The sequence below is a fragment of the Desmodus rotundus genome, chromosome 10 (genome assembly GCF_022682495.2).
Source record: "Desmodus rotundus isolate HL8 chromosome 10, HLdesRot8A.1, whole genome shotgun sequence".
In the NCBI taxonomy this organism is placed as follows: domain Eukaryota; kingdom Metazoa; phylum Chordata; class Mammalia; order Chiroptera; family Phyllostomidae; genus Desmodus; species Desmodus rotundus.
In genome coordinates this window covers 4,223,985-4,241,520 of record NC_071396.1, presented here as the reverse complement: position 1 = coordinate 4,241,520, position 17,536 = coordinate 4,223,985, and the positions used below count along the sequence as shown (strand labels likewise).

Genomic DNA, 17,536 nt, shown 5'->3' with positions numbered 1-17,536 from the left:
CTGAAGCTCTAAGAGCTGCCTGTTCAAGAATGCTGCCTGGACAGGCATGTTTCACATTGCTGGCAGTTGAACTGGTTTTCCATCATTTTAACTTAATATTCTGAATCCTGTTTATTTTCCTTGGGATATTTTTTAAATTAATATTTTGTTATAACAATTCAAACATTGATAATATTTACCAAATGGCTACAAGGATATGTCCACATTTACATAGTTTTACATACTTATTTTATCCTTAGTACTTTGAGATTAATGCATCAAAAACATATCGTTAGATTTCTGGTATCATAACCTGGATGTAGTCATGATTTTCCTCTATTTTTTAGATAGACGCTTCCAAACACTGGAGATGTACGTACAAGATAAGCCTTCATTGCCTTGCATAAAAATAGCCTTATCTTCCACAGGAGAGAGTGGCAGAGATTTGCACAATTCAGATTCCAGTATCTTGGCAGAGATGAACACTTTCCTATTTATAATCCATCAGTCACACCATCGTTTTATCAGCTGCAAAGGGCTTTCTATAGTAATTCTGGAGGACAGTTACAGACAAGACATACACAAAGCTTTCTTCAAAAGCATAATAGGGTGTGATCTGAAGGAAATCATAAGATCCCACTGTCCAAAAATATCTTCCTCAACTCTCGGACCTGAATTTCCCATCACTGGTCATAGAAGATAAAATATCTGAACTTCGGTTTTCAGTGAGGGATGAAACACTCATGCTGACCCTTTACCTGCAGCTGAGCAGAAAGTGAGGCTTGGGAAAGCAGAATGCAGGCTTGTAGGAAAACAGGCTGGAGTCACCAGATACTGAATAGGATGCAGGAACTTGGGGGACAAATGCAAACACATTTCTTATTAAAATCTCCCCACACTGTTAATGATAGAAAACCAAAGGGGAGGGGGCCCTAGTTTAAAAAGAAGGTATAGGAGACTGTTCTGTATGGCACAGGCCCAGCTCCCACTTGGAAAAGCCAGTGGAAAGTGAGGTCAGGCACACAGGACCCACGCCCACAGATAGGTTCTCCCGTGGGGAATCAGGCCTGCATTGTACCTAGGCTGCTATGAGACTTGCTTTTTCCTAAAACTCCCTCACCCTGAATTGAGGCAGCAAACATTTACTGTGTATCTTTAGAGTAACTTCCTAAAATCTATGCTAAACCTCCCAAGGACGAGTGTAACCAGTTCAACCACTTTTCCTTTTACATTTGCAAATACACCAAAAAGAAAGGGTCCTTTTTGATGTATTTAGCAACATCCTCTCCTTTGTTTTCTGTAAAAGGTAACCACCTAAAGAAAACCTGTGCATAATAAATGAGAACCATCCTCAATGTAATGTGCCCAGAAAAGCAATAGGCGAGGTCTGGGGGTGCTCTTCTCTAGAGAGCTTGGCCCGTGCAGTCCCTTTTCCACCACAGGACTCGGTAGTCTGTGCGAATCTGTCTCGTCACAATGCCACGGACATTGCAGACCAGTATCCGCATCAAGAAGGCACTCTAAGTTGCTAATTATACATTTTAGGAGGAAAACATGAATAGCATTCCTATAAAAATAAAACAGCAAGTATTCATTCCTCCATACACAGTGTTTACAGAAGCACCCCTTTGATAAAAATCCACCCAGATCTTTTCGAGTGGAGACACTCTATGTACAGGTGCTAACTGGTTAAGTTCTCTGCTCTCAAGCATGTGCAAGCTGGTCAGCAAAGGACAAAACCCTAATGGTCGAGGCTGACAGGTGGACAGGGTGCTGTGGAACCCCAGCAGAACCTGGAAAGAACAGAAGACAGGATGTTTAAGATCCTTGTTGAAGAGTAATTAAGAGCTCATTCAGAGAAAAGGTGAAGGCACTGTGGACTGGAACCAGGACTAAAGAAGAGAAATACTGTGGTGATTAGGATGACTTAAGATGATGGAGGCTCTGGAATTAGATCTAAATTCTAGTCTTGGTTCCAATACTTGGCAACTTTGAGAATTTAAGAAATTGCTTAACCTCTCTGAACCTTGGGTTTTCTTCATCTGTAAAACAACAACAATCACATTTATAACATCTACCTCCTGGGCTCTTATAAATGTAAATATTTAAGTTCTTATAAAGTCCTGATACTGTGTTCAATAAAAGGTAATCATATTACCAGTTGCCATCAAAGTCCAAATGAGGGACTGCGCCAGCCTGACACAGACAAATGAGGGAAGAAAGACGTTTCTGAGGGAGAAAGCATGAGCTGATCAGATCTGGGAAACAAAGGAGAGCTGGAGGCCGATCCAAGGTTGTACTTTGAGGGAGTACAGGTGCTGCTGACTGATAACCACAGTGGAGGAGGGTGAGCAGGCTGTGGGAGGTGTGCGTGTGAGGCACCTGCACACCCCCCAGTGGGACTCGAGAGAGAGGTGGAGGGCAGAAATGTGCATCTGGGGACTGTTAGCATGGAAGGGCCACGGACCAGAGGAGACACTCAAGGGAAACTATGCAGAACATAAGAGTAGAAACCCAAAGGCCCAATCAAACCTTAAGGTAAAAAATACCATGTGAGTGACTCACATTCTCATCGGAAGCCCATCTTGACATTTAGAGTATTGATAAAGATCATTTGTTGAGTTTTGCTCTATAGTGGATATTGTGCTAAGTGTCCAGATACATTATTCATTCATTCAACGAAGTTTACTGAGCATCTATTCTATGCCAACCTGGTTCTCAGAGATAGAGGCTCACCATCAAACTAAGTGGAAACTGTGGCCACCGTCATGGAACTCACGTTGCCTTTATGTAATAAAATAGTAATCAAATAAAAACACCACATCAGACTATAAGAGCTATAAAAAAAGAAAACAAAACAATATGTTCCTCCCTCCTGACCACCTGAATCAACAGTGAGGAATCAAAGACTTGGAGAAGTTAAATAACTCTCAGTGCCTCTTAGCCAGAGCCACCATGCTTCCAACTGGAACCCTTCAATCATTGTAAGTACAGCCTCTTGCAAACACGCTAAATGGAAAGCAAATGCACAGTGATCTGATATATAAAAACATGCATTCAAATGCATAATGCCACTAAGCACACAGACCTTTTTAACATGGAAGGTCTCATTATAGCTATTTCCATTTACTGCTTCTGACCAACTCAGACAGATGGGTTTAAAACACTCAGATGCTTTGGTCTCTGCCTGATGTAACGATGCCCAAGTTCCACTAATAAATGAAACATCTTCCCTTTGATTAGCAAACATGGTGTTTAAGCCAGGAATTTAAACACACATATTGGATAGTCAGTGTATACAGGCTTAGGCAAAAGTAGGTTTACAGTTGTTTATATGGAAAACACTATAATCATTAATGAATAATAACACAAGAATGAATCTGTGTGGTGTCCTCACCTCTGTACACCTACATTTGCCCCACCCTGTTCTCATGGAAGTGTGGTTGGAGGCCGTGGTCCTCAGCATCCCACGGCTGTGCCCAGTCCTGGTTCTGGGCCCTGGCTGTGGTCAGCCAGTACCAACTGGCTGCACCTCCAGTGTGAGACCTGGAGGAACAGGTGTGGGAAAACAGTGAAAATGTCACCAGGGGCACTGAAAGTCACAGGAAGTGTTCCAAAAACCTGGAATGGATGGCCCATGAATCTAGAGAAAATGGAGGAGGAAATCGTGAGAGCCTTTCAGTTCATTTTGACAAGCAGTGCATTCTCATCCAAGGCGGTCTGAGTCTCTGTCAGCCACGCGTACCACAGCCACTCCCTGCAGACACCTTGCCCACGACTCTGCTGAAAAGGAGAGACCCAGCACTTAGGGCTTCGACCACCTACCTAAGTACTGAAGCAGCATGTTCATTAAAAAAGATGTGACTAGTGGCATTTTCATACCTTAACAATTCATAGGCAGAGTGCTGGAAGAACAATTCATTTTCAAAAATGAACAGTCTTCAGAGTGCATGGAAACACAGATATGCAGTTTGTACCTAAGCCTGGCAAAAGCCCTCCTGGGATGCTCGATGGCCCTGGTGTACGGAAGCAGGGAGCACTCAGCCTCACAAGCAGGGCATTTGATGCCACAGGGGCCAGTGGTCCGGCCATGGGAGTCAAGCAGGGGAACCAAACTCAGGTCTCAGGGAGGTAACAGAAACTGCCCTGCAGGGCTGCGTGGATTAAGTGAATTGATGGATTCGGACATCCAGACTGCCTTCCCTGGCAGACCCTAGAAAGTAGTCATCATAGAGGGCATGTGCCTTTAAACAGTAACGGCTGTGAGTGTCAACACGGATAGGGCAGTACTCAAGCTGTACGAAAACAAAATGAAACGCATCAGGGGAAATGGAAGAAGTTGCCAACTGAGGGGAGCAGCAGCCTCTGATGTCAAATGCTAAATGGGAGGAAGGGGACAGGAAGACAAGCTGACCCCCCCACCCATGGAGACAAGAGGGCTCTGATAGTAAACAAGGCGCACTTATGATGATAAACACCCTTCATTAGAGAGCTTCCACCCTTAATAAGGAAAGGAAACTTTCCAATACAAGCAAAGGAGATGCCAGATCTATAAACATACTTACTTTGAAACTTAGACTTTAAAAGGAATGGTTTACAGCGAGAGGTGAGAAAATCTGGATAATCTGACTTCTTGACAGGATTATAGCTCATCTTGCTGCTTCCAATTAATAATGCATTTAGCCAGGTTATTGGACACTTTGATGTGCTTCTCTGCGGGCACTTGGCACTAAGTTATCCTCACCGTTTCTGTGAGTGAGGGCAATAAAGATGGTGAAGGTAAACACAGCCTGTGCTTACGCCTCACTCCTCCATGACTCATACACAAGTTACGTCCCCAGCAAACAAGGCTAAAATCGGAGTGGATGTGCTAGCAGAGTTTTAATATCTTCGTTTGGGGGTTTCTTTCTAAAGTCACCGCAGATGAATGTTACTATTAGCTAAAAGTTTTGCTATGAAGTGTCATCAATGCTTATTCCTTGAGAAGGGAGAAAAACAAGATTCTGAGGTTCTGAAGCTCCTAGGTGCCAGGCACTTGGTCATTTTGCAATTCTTGTCTCATTTAAGTGTCACAATAAATGTGCAAAGAAGTTATTACTAACTGCACATTATCCATGAGAAACCTGAGGCTTGGAGAGATTAAAAATGTGTCAAAGCTCATGCAAGGAACCAAGAAACCAAGACAGGTCTAAAAACTAAGAACTTTCTGACTCTGAAACCCATGCTCTTCCCATAAATCCAATGAGATTTTGCTCATTAAGGATCAAAACTGAAACCGTTTTGGGCTCATGCTTGCAGAGCAGCTTCTGACATTGGGGAGACAGGTGTGACTGAGTAATGATTGCTTTTCTGGATAAATATCCAAAAAAGCTAGTCATTCAAATGGCCCAGTTAAGGGTGGCTGCAGGCATCACTCTAAAGAAGCCCAAGTTAGAGACATCTTTAAAGCTATGCCACATGCAACAGTTACTGATCTCTGCACTCCACGGTAAACTCGAGGGGAAAAATTACAGAGACCTCATTTTCAGTGTGATTACCGTCTTTGATGATGCCCTGTTTCCCTGAAGGCAGGGAAACCACTCAGATGAACAGAATGGAGTCACCTGCTCACTCTGAACAGAGTAATTGTCCAGAAAACAGGGGGATGGTAGGGCTCCCTAGTCCAGCCTCCTCTTGCTCCCTAGGCTTGTCTTGATGGTCTCTTACCAGAGGCGGCAGCACTGGTCACCTATGTCTCCCCAGCCCCGTCTCCCACTGGAGCCCCAGACCTCAACTGTGGAATGCCACCGCATCTCAGAACCCCCATTCAGGTATCTTCATCACCCAAGGGCGATGACAAGGTACCCTGAATAGGCCCCCTAATTCGGAAGTCAATGATCTTGCCCTGGCTGATGAGGCTCAGTTGGTTGGAGCTTCATCCCATAGACCAAAAGTTTGCAGGTTTGATCCCCAGTCAGGGTACATATGAGAAGGCAACCAGTCGATGTTTCTCTCCCTTCTTCTCTCCCTTCCTCTATTTCTAAAGTAATTTTAAAAAATGTCCTTGGGTGAGAATAAATAACAATAATAATAATAATAATAATAATAATTTAAAAAAGTAGAAGATGTTGCCGTTGCTTTGTGGCTTTAATAAGTATATATTTTCAGGAAGAAAACCAAATGCATTAATAGAACCCATAATGAAACAGAACTCTACAATAAATAATGATAAATACTAGACAAGGATTTCTAAATATTTCATGAGTATCAGATAAGGATTTCTAAATATCATGGCTAGTAATAATCCTGAAAAACAACCGGGCAGTTAAAAAGTACAACATGGAATAAGAGAATTATTGGCAAATAAATCACTGTAGGATTAGAGATGAAGAAATCATCTACACATGAAACAAAACTAAAAAAAATACAAACAAAAAGATTATAAAGTACTTTGAGTACAGTTCTATCTGTCCTTGGTTTACAGCTACTGACAAAGAACTCTTACAAATAAAAGGAACATGAAATGCCTCAGGAATTTTACATAGTTAGTGTATCTAATAAAACATTTCAAAACTGAGTTGTCCAAAAATGGATTCTTGATCTCCCTCCAAAACCCATTCCACCCGTTTTCCTCAAGTACCGAAATACCATTGCTTCTTCCCAGCTCTGCCCTTTTCCCTTAGATTCTACCTGCCCGAAATTTCTATCCCCTCCTCTTTGCTTTAAAAAAAATTATGTTCCTTCCTCTTCCAGTTCAGACCTCGCCATGTCTCCCCACGTCCTCCACGATCAGCCCAGATGAGGATGCCATCCCTCCTCGCTTGTGAGTGCCCACGGCAGCCAGCACCAACGCCGCCCAGGGGCCATAACAATGTATGGACTCTGCTCTTTCTGTCACGTCCTACATACGAGCCATCGGTCAATCTGGTCATCTCTTCCTTTGAAATGTACCCAGAATCCTGTCCCTGCTCATCTTCACGAGCTTGACCCACTCTCAGCGCCCCCTGGGCCAGCGCAGTAGCCCCCCGTCACCACTCTTCCCAGCACATGCACTGGCATGTGCGTGCGTGCCAGGGTAGTCATTCAACAACGTGTCAGACTGTATCACTCTTCAAAATTATTCAGTGATTTCAATAGTACTCAAGGAAAAAACACAAAATCTTTGCCACGGACCAGTGCCTAGGCTCAGCAGTACCCCACCTGTTTCCTGGGTCTCCCAGCACTCTCCATTGCGCTGGTACCATGGGCACAAGCCCATCCCCCTTCCCTCTGCGCCAAACCCCGGGCCTCCTGCCCGGCTGGGCTGAGCTCATCATTCCTTTCTCCCTCCACCCCAAGCCTGAGCCTCTGCCAATCTCTGGACCTGACCCTTAGTTCAGTTCTCCACACACTGCCTTAGCGAGATAGCCCCTGCCTGCCATTGCAAAGTTAACATCATCACCACCTCGTTCTCCTTTCCTTCCCTTCCAACACCTGTCAGTCCCCAATACTCTGTCTTTATTTTCTGCAGACCCCTATTAGACAAAAGCTCCCCCCACGAGCAAGTACTTTGTTGAGAAATCTGCAACATGACCAACAAAGTATGTATTTTAAAATATTCTTAGTTCCCAAAGTTCCAAGACAACCCTGTGAAAAGAACACAGACTTTGTTCAGGGAAGATTTGGACTTTTATCTGTATCCTACTACTTTTTTTTTAACTGCACTTAATTTGGGGATGAAATTTAATGTTGCGAATCTCTGTTTTTTTACCCCAGAAAAGAAAGGGGTATCAAAGATGCTATGAAGGCTGATGAAGAGAAAGGTAAGCGACTAAAAGTAGTACCAGTGAAAACTTAATAATTACGTGGAAACCTGCACATGGAAGTTTACAGCAGCTTTACTCACAAACTTGCCCAAACTTGGAAGCAACCAGGACATCCTTAAGGCAGTAGGTGAGGGATAAATAAACTGTGGTCCACCCAGATAGTGGAATGCTGCTCGGGGCTGAAAATAAATGAGCTACCAAGCCCTGAAGAGAAAGGAGGATACTTAAATGCATATCAGTAAGTGAAAGAAGCCCATCTAAAAAGGCTGAATACTGAATGATTTCAACTATGTGGCATTCTGGAAAAGGCCAAACTGTGGAGATATTTAAAAAGATCAGTAGTTGCCAGGGGTCAGGGAAGGAGGAGGGATGAATAGGTGGAGCGCAGATCTTTACTGCGGTGAAAATACTCTGGGCAATATTATAATGGTGCAGACATGCCATTACACACTTGTCCACACCCACACGATGTGGAACACCAGGAATGAGCTCTGATTGTACACTGGGGACTTTGGGTGATGATGATGCTGTGTCAGGGTAGGCTCATCAACTGTAACAAATGCACCACTCCGGCAGGGCACGTCCATAGTGGGGGAGGCTCTGTATGTGTGGGACAGGGAATATATGGGAAATTTCTGTACTTTCCTCTCAGTTTCACTGTGAACCTAAAATTGCCCTAAAAAATTAAGTCTTTAAAACAAAAAGTAGTGTTAGTAGATGAAAGTCACTTCACACAATTGCTGCGGAGATTGATTATATTATCCTCAATAACATCTGTGCAGCCTTTAATAAACTAACCAGCCTATTATGAGCTTTCAATTAATGTTCACAAACACACTTTTTTCCCTATTGCTTCCATTCTATTTTCTGGCCTGCATCCTGAGAGATGTGAAATGCAGTAATTGTTGGCCTGCAAACTAAAGAGAGATACATGCAGACCCATTAGTTTGCATTGTTTAAAAAAATAATCTACATCACCGACTGTGTAGAAAAATAACCTCCTAAAGACCCAGAATATCATGATCTTCATTACAGTATGGTCACCTACACCTGCCAAGGTGTTTGGAGGGCTAATTTCCAGGATAATTTTATTTTAGTAAACATGTTTATGCACATAGTATTCATGTTACTTAATATTTCCTGGAAACTCTGATTAGTTAGAAAGAAATTAGTGGATCCTGTGTCAACAGTTTAGACCCGTATCTGTTGCCATCTAATGCTTTAAGAACCATCAAACATTTTCTGATTACAATTCAAATTTAATGCTAAGAGTCAAGCAGCACACAGAGAGCCCATCATCAGGTTTTTCTGCCAACTGAAAGGATAAGTAATATAATGAGGCGTGTTAATTATTTGTTCCCCAGCAGCTGTGGTTGATTAGTTTTGACTGGTACATCTCGCTAATGTGGTACAGTACAGTAAATATTAGGGCTTATTTTTTCCTAGGCAAGGAAACCATGGTGTGTAATGACTTGCTTCATTTACAGCTTTCTCTATTATCTACCAAAGTCCTGCTGGACCCAAGTTAATCTCTTTACCAAGGGAATGCCATGTCAAGAGACTCATCCTTGAGTGGAGGGAGTCTGCTAAGTTCTTAAGAGTCTTGGAAAAGTTGCTCTCTCGCTCGCTCTCTCTCTCACAAATACCATATGCTTTCTTTTATTCTTTTATATCATATTCTTTCTTTTTCTTTGCTTTCACTTATACGTGGAATCTAAAGAACAAAATGAATGAACAAATAAAAATAGAAAGAGACTCACAGATACAGAAATCAGACTGATGGTTGCAGAGGAGAAAGAGTTGAGGACTGGCTGAAAATATGAGGGGAGTAAGAAGTACAAATTGGTAGTCACGGCATGTAAAGTAGGGCCTGGAGAATACAGTCAATGATAGTGTGCTAACTGTGTGTTGTACCAGGTGGGTACTAGACCTGTTGGGGGAATCACTTCGTAAGGTATATAAATGTCTAACCACTATTCTGTACACCTAAAATTAATAGAGAATAATATTGAATGCTAACTGTAATTGAATTTTTTAATTTAAAAAATTTTAAAGAAAAATAAGTAACTATAAAATCTAATTAATGGTGCCTCAGATGCTTTTAGGCTCCAGCTAGGAATGGCAGCTATCTTACACAAAATTCTAAGGAGAACACTGTCTCATATTGTATATTATTTTTTATTTTATTTTTGAATTTATTGGAATGACACTGGTTAATAAATTATATAGGTTTCAGGTGTTCAATTCTGTAACACATCATCTGCATATGGTATTGCGTTTCGTCACCCCAGGTCAAGTCTCCTTCCATCTCCATTTATCCCCCCTTTCCCTCTCTTCCCTCCTCTACGCCCTTTCCCTCTGGTCATCACCATACTGTAGTCTCTGCTTAAGTTTTTTTTTCCTGTTTTACTCAATCCCTTCACCTTTTCCACACAGCTCCCCAATCCCCCTTCCTTCTGATAGCTGTCAGTCTGCTCTCTGTATCTATGAGTCTGTTTCTATTTTGTCTGCTAGTTTATTTTACACATTAGATTCCACATATCAGTGAAATCATATGGCACTTGTCTTCCTCTGACTGCCTTATTTCACTTAGTGCGATGCTCTCCTTGTCCATCCCTGATGTCACAAAAGGTAAGATTTCCTTCTTTTTACAGCCAAGGTGAGAACACTTAAGATCCACAATCTGAGCAACTTTCAAGTACACACAACAGTGTTCACTGCAACCACCAAGCTGTACATTAGATCCTCAGAACTCGCTCATCTTATAACTGGAAGTTCGTACCCTTATACCAACATCTCCCCATCTCCCCCACCCTCTACACTAGGCTAATGGCAGACTCAACTAGCCTCTGGTCAAGGTCAGCCAACTAAGTCCTATGATGAACAACTGAACACAGGTCAGGTTCAGAGACCCAAGTTCAGCACGCCATTCCAAGCACGTGGTCTGCTGGGCCTCTGCACTGAGCTTGTGCACCAGCTGCCATTCCTATACAAAATGTCAGCCATCATTTCATGGGTTCAAAGTAATATCTCATTTCCAGTAACCAATTAGTAAGGCAACAAATATAAAATGAAATAAAGATAGTGAAGCTCTCTGTCTACCTGGAACTCTGGACTTTAGACTAACCACCTCTGGAGTACATATTCCTGATGGAAATATCTAAAATGCTAACCAGTGGACCTAGGGTATAGATAAAATGAACCGACACCTTCTATGCTGAAGTATTTTAACAGGAAATTGCAGGACATAATGACTCACTTTAGCTTCCCCTAGCCTTCAATTCACACACCCATCTAGAACAGGGCTTCTCTACCTTGGTGCTGCTGATATTTTGGACTGGATAATTCTGTGGTGTGGGGGACAACCCATGCATTGGAGGGATGTCTAGTGCCCACCCCCCACGCCTGCCCACACAATGCCAGCAGTGCCCTGCTCCAGCTGTGATAAGGAAAACTGTCTATAGCCACAACCAGCTGTCCCAGGAGGTGATGCCCCTCACTGCGCTCCTCTGCTCTGAGCCAGGCCGTGCCCACCCACCAGGCTGTTTCTCTCCTTGCTTTTGCTTAGAGTTGTCCCCTGTCTTAGAAGTTACCTTGTCCACTCTCCTGTTCTAAAGTGACCTACCCTTTAAGACAAGGTGGCTATAAGCACCTCAACTACCTGATGAAGCTCTCAGAAGTGATTTCTTTGGTCCATATAAGTGGAGTCCCCAGACCACCATAGTCCCAACAGCTCTGAATAGCCTATAGTTTCCCACTTTCCCAACTAATCTCATTTACATTAGCTTCCTGGCCCTATAAGAATTTACTTTGAAACCGATATCTTAATGTTAAGCACCAATAAGTCTTCCATGAAATTATTGACTCATTACAATCTGAAGCAAACAAGAAATTTAACATAATTCTGGCACCAAATGTCCTGAAACTTAGTTGCTCCTGTTAACAGAAGTAAACTATTAAACCACAATATACAAAAGTCATTTATTCTTTGAAACAGTCACAGAAATCACAAGTTGTTCATCTGGGTTATGAGCTGTCCTACAATTTTTATTAACTGATTGATTGATTTGAGAGAGAGAAAAGACATTGATTTGTTGTTCCACTTACTTATGCATTCATTGGTTGATTCTTGTATGTGTCCTGACCAGGGATCAAACCCACAACCTTGGCACATCAGGACAATGCTCTAAGCAACCGAGGCACCCAGACATGGCTGGCCTGCAATTCGTAAAGGACCGAGACCCATGGAGGACACAGTTCTTAATAACAGTTCATGTGGAAATGCCCACCTACATAGCAATCTATGAAGCTGTTGGCATCAGGCAAAGGGCACAGGTAATAATTTTTTGTGAACTACCAGGTAAAAAAAAAATTAACTTCCTTTAGTTTCTAAAAACAAACCCTATCATATTATGTCAAAACCATCATAAAAGCATGTGTTGGCAAAATATAAAGTTAGGTGAACAGTGGCTACTCTCAACAGGCTTGATAAAAATAACAGGGGTTACAACAAATTAATAATTAATAAAAGTATTTTGAAAACACAGTAATAGACCTGTGCATATTTTATAAATATAGGTTAAATCACTTAGAAGTAGTTCTACGTGAATCCAGTTTGTCAAATGTAAGGAAGATTTTACAATTTTCCCAAAAATACAAGTGAGATAAAAATTTGGCAACATTTTATTAAAGTATCATATCTTACCTTCCTATTTGTTTTATTGCAAATGTCTTTAACAGCACAAAAACGGTCTTTCCCAAGCGGTAAGAAATATATTAAGAAACACACATGCATGCTAAGATCTTTGTAAGCAACCTACTTTTACACCTATAAATTATAGCCATTGATTATCTCACTCCTTTCCTTTTCCAAGTGACATCATTTCTCATCTTCTTCCTACCATATCGAACGCTTCCACGTCATAGCGCCACCAGACTCTCCTCCCCCAGGAAAACCCCTTTTTGGATCATGTGGCATTTGCTAATCCTCACAGTCACAGCTGGACAGGAAAATGAAATCTCAGAGGATGTAAGACTATCATCTGACGTCTTACGTGGAAATGCAGAACCCAGACTCAGGTGTATCAGACTCCAAGTCCATGGTCTTAAAGATGTTCATGCTGCAATCAGCATTCTGCCTCTCAGCAAAGCAGCCCTGACTCTGGGGGTCCACCGGGGCCACCCAGTGCAGGTATTGATACATAACCTTCCCAAAGGGTTCTTTTAGTAACAAACTACAGAAATGATCCCTGAAAGTATAGTCTTCCAAAGCGTTCTTTTAAAAATTTTTTGGCATTTTATGAGCTAACCAAAACTTTGAGAATGGAAATAATGAATAATACCTAGTTTGAGCAAGATATATATGGCTATGTGTGGAGATATCACCATCTATTAGAATACATTAAGCAAATCATACAGTATAGCATTTATGGTAAGTATCTAGTGGATGAAGAGGAGGATCTGAGTAGACTCCCATGCCTTCCTCACCGTGGGACTGGCAAACACCTCATAGGGCTAAGGGAATGGTCTCTCTTCTCAATTTCTTTCTTTTTAATGAACACATCACTATTGTTGTGCCATTCTAGACTAAAACGTTGGACTATGGTGTATCAGGATCCTTCTTTCCAGTCTATAGTGTTTCACATGCTGAAAGTTCAAGTATAGGACCTATCATTACAACCTAATAATAGTTACTCATAATGATGACTCAGCATTTGTCAATCACTGTGTTAAATATATTTATTATCTCATATAATACCACAAAAACTTGCACAGTAAGTGTTCTTCTTGCTTTTACTTTATAGTCAAAAACACTGAGGCTTACTAGCACTGTATGAATTCTAAAGTCGCGCAGTTACAGAACTAAACGTCAGATGCAGAACTAACTCCAAGCTCTGTATTCAACCATGTGGCAGTACAGCTGGGGGTGGATGTTTCTCCAATAACAAGCTTTGTAAAATGTCAGCTTCACGCTTCACTTGCTAACCAAGACTTACGCTCTTCCTCTCCTCATGTGGCACTCTGAGCTCTGGGTGAGGCAACTACTCTGTGCCAAGGAAAAGAGCACTTTACTCCATTCCCTATGAAGGAAAGAGGCCTAAGGTTCTCACTGGAGAGAAGTACAACTTCTGGAAGCGATGACCCCTTGGGCAAACATTTCCTATCATGTAGCATGAAGTCTTCTTCAGCCACAGTGATTGTGCTCCGGGATGTTCCAAGTTAATTCCATGTCCATGGATGTTACATTTTAATCAATTTATCAATTGTATCAATTTATACACTTTATACAATTTATATATTGACAGTCTACAACTTATGTAGTATCACTTTCAGTGAATAATGCGAAACAACCTTAGCTGAATAAAATAAATTATAAGTGACACAGAACTTAATTTTCACCCTAAGTTCAACTTTTCCTAGATTCAAGGATATTAAAAAGGCTTAAAAGTGCTTCAAGTGGAAATGTGAACTTCTAATGGAAGATGCCATCATGTACATACTTAAAAGTACCCTCCCATGTACAAAACTGAACTTGTGACCTCCTTCAATACGTTACATTGAGCTTCCCAAGGAAGAAGTGGAAGAAGGATGCTGCTATTCTGTCTCCACTTCTTACCTGGCTCCTAGTGAAAGCAATGATGGGCGCTTCTAAAAATTCTATAATAGTATGAAGCTTACTGGCCTACCTGAACCAAGTTCATAAACTCAGTTTTCTTGACACCATGCTAAACCGGCTGAATGATCTGGCCTTATAAGCAAGAAAGGTTTCCTCTGCCAGTCTAACTGCCTAGAGAAATCACTACATAGTAATTTTTTAGTTTTTTTAACTCCTAATTAAATACAGTTTTAAAACTTATACAAAGAAGTCTATTTTGCAGTGGAAATTCATTCCCCAGATTATCTACTGGAGGTTTTTTCCCCCTAAATATTTACAAAGCAGTATGCTAGAACTCACAGATGAGGGATCTATTGTAACACACCTTCTAATAGGCACATGGGCACATTTTAGCTAAAACCCACATACTTGGCTGGGAATGAATGTACCCACTATTTATGATTAAATACTTCCTCTGCCTGGAGGGATTCCTGTCCAGGGAGGCATTTCAGAATATCAAGCACTAATATACACTTTAAAAACAGGGTGGGTGAATCTGCTAAAGTCCCGGACAGGAAGAAGAGAAACGCTAAATACACTTTGAGAAACTCGCTCTTACTTGGGAGATTAAGTCACACCTGAAGTCACAGAAGCTTTCCACCACAATCTAGTCAGTTGTGTTTTCAAAGTCCCACCTTTGCTGTTGACATGCAGGAGGCAGAGGGCAGAACACACATTCACACCCCAGTTTCCCCACATGCATCGAAACAACAACAGCAGCTTGCATTTATTCCACACCTACTGTGCACCAGAGACGGCTGTGAGCGCTGCATGTGTGAGAAACAGAGAAATCGTGTGTGTGTGTGTGTGGGTGCGACTGAATGTTTCTCGTCTGATCTTTGCAACAGCCCTATGAGGAAGCTACTGTTATTATCCTCACTTTACACATGGGGAAACTGAGGCCCAGGTTCACACAGACTGAATGCAGCAGGGCTGGCATGGAAACTCAAGCCAGCTGAACTCCTGCATCTGTGTCCCCAACCACGACCCTCTCCTGCCTGGAGGGGGCATCTACCCAAGACCAATGCCAGCTGGGGGGCACGCCTCTAGTCCTTTTCCCAGAGAAACACCAGAGGGAGGTCTGTGCTTCCTGAGAACACAGTGGGACTGCTGTCCCTACTCTTTCAGGTGGCCCAGGTGGCCCTGGGGCCTCTGGAATTCCCAGCCTGACCCTCTGAGGCTCCCGCTGTGTGACTGTGAGAACTTCAGAGACTGAAGCAATCAGGCAACAGGGCTGGACCTCCTGCTCCTTGGAAGGGCTGCTGTGAGCCCTGAGAATGGGCAAAGGGGAGGGAGGCGTCCCTGTGCCAGGGCACTGCAGAGACTGAACTGTGCCCCCACATTCAAGTGCTAAAATGTGGCCCCTAATGGGACAGTGCTCAGAGATGGGCCTTTGCAGGGTAAATGGGTTTAGATGATGTCATGAGGGAACCTCACCATGGGATTCGTGCCCTGATAAGAAGAGACACCAGCAAGCTTGGTCTCACTCCCTCTATGTCCTCCTATGTGGCATAGGAGGTGTCATTTGCCAATCCAAGGAGGGAGCCCTCACCAGGAACCGTGCTGGCACCTTGACCTAGGACTTCTGGTCCCTAGAACTGTGAGAAGATAAATTTCTGGTTTTCAATGACCTCAGTCCAGTCTTTTGTCACAACACAGATACAGGCGGCGTTTGATAACAGAGACGGGACAGACACTTACGTCTGCCCTCACGGAAGAGACTCAGGAGTGAGAAACCACGTTTAGAGGCTCTGCGGTGGGAATACTGAAGCGTTTCAATAGAAATGGTAAACAGAGAAGGATGGGTGTTTGTCACTGAGGCAGATAATTATTAGCATTATAGTTACTCTTGCTCCCATTTACTGAATACTGAACATAACTCTTCCTCATTTAATCCTTAAAACAACCCTATGGGAACACAAACTTACAGAGAGTAGGTAATTCCCACCAAGCACAGAGCAGTGACTGGCAGGACAGAGACGAGATCCCGACTCCGACTGCGTCATGCGGGATGGGGCAGGGCATGCCTGAGCTTTTCTGGCAAAGCCTCCAAAGCAGCTGAAATCTAGGAGGGTAGAGACCCAGCAAACACTGGCTAGATTCAAAGCTTTCAAAAAAAAACAACAACAAGTAGGGACTTCCTTTAACCTCCTGCCAAGACGTAGGTGAATAGCAGCTTCTTCTTGGTAAAGGGACTCTCTCTGTTAAACTAGTTTAGGGTGGATGAAAAGACAGACTCAGCCAAAACTGCACATGAAGACCGCGGTCAGTCTCAGGAGGCTCTGAGAGGGGCTTTGTCTGATGGAGGCTAATCATGTGCTTGCTCTATTCAATCTTAGATCACATTCCCATCCAGACAAGTGAGAAAACTGGGAATCATTTGATGCTTTAAATTTAGTAACTATATATCAAGATTTTGGGTTTCAAAGCCAAAGTTCTCTATTCTCCCTGCTCTTAGAAACCCTGTACTCTGAAGTGAATTTGTTGAGGCCTGAAAAGTCTCCTAACGCCTACCCAGTCACTACAGTGTGGCTGTAATTTTTGTCTCACGCTCTCTGCCTTTCTCAGGAATGGCCCAGAACTTAAGAAAAATTGCCCCACAAATCAGTAAAAGCATTCTTTGTCAACCATCTGGAAGGCTGCAAAATGGGTGATTTTTTTCCTTCTTTTTTTCTAGGTCAAATGATTTCAACACAATCTACTAACAGATGGCTTGTGTCTGTGAACAAATGAAGAGAGGAAGCCATTTGTGCCTATCCACAAAAGCATAAATAGTGAGTTACCTTGGCTCTGTTTAAAGGAGAAGGCACCCAAGTGCGGTACCCTGCACACTGAGACACACTATTCCATCTTCTTATGGGTATTTTCTATTCCCCCAGATTATTCTAAGGAGTAAGAAAAATGGTATGTTCAGAGACAAGCAGATGATAAATGCTGGTTCTATTTGTTTTGTTATAAGAATAAAGTTTTCCTCGGGATTTATAAATTATTCATACATAGCAGAATTCAATACCATACCCAAATATGCCTAAAGAAAACCTTCTGCTGATTAGCATTTAAACATATGCATCATTTGTTGTTACTCTGCAAGCTAAATAAGCAAATTTAAATTCATATT

At 42.4% G+C, this 17,536-nt stretch overlaps 1 pseudogene; it reads right to left on the bottom strand.

Moving 5' to 3' along the window:
- Positions 1–12,917: 12,917 nt before the first annotated feature.
- LOC112318949 (small nucleolar RNA U3) lies at positions 12,918–13,028 on the bottom strand (annotated as a pseudogene).
- Positions 13,029–17,536: the final 4,508 nt, after the last annotated feature.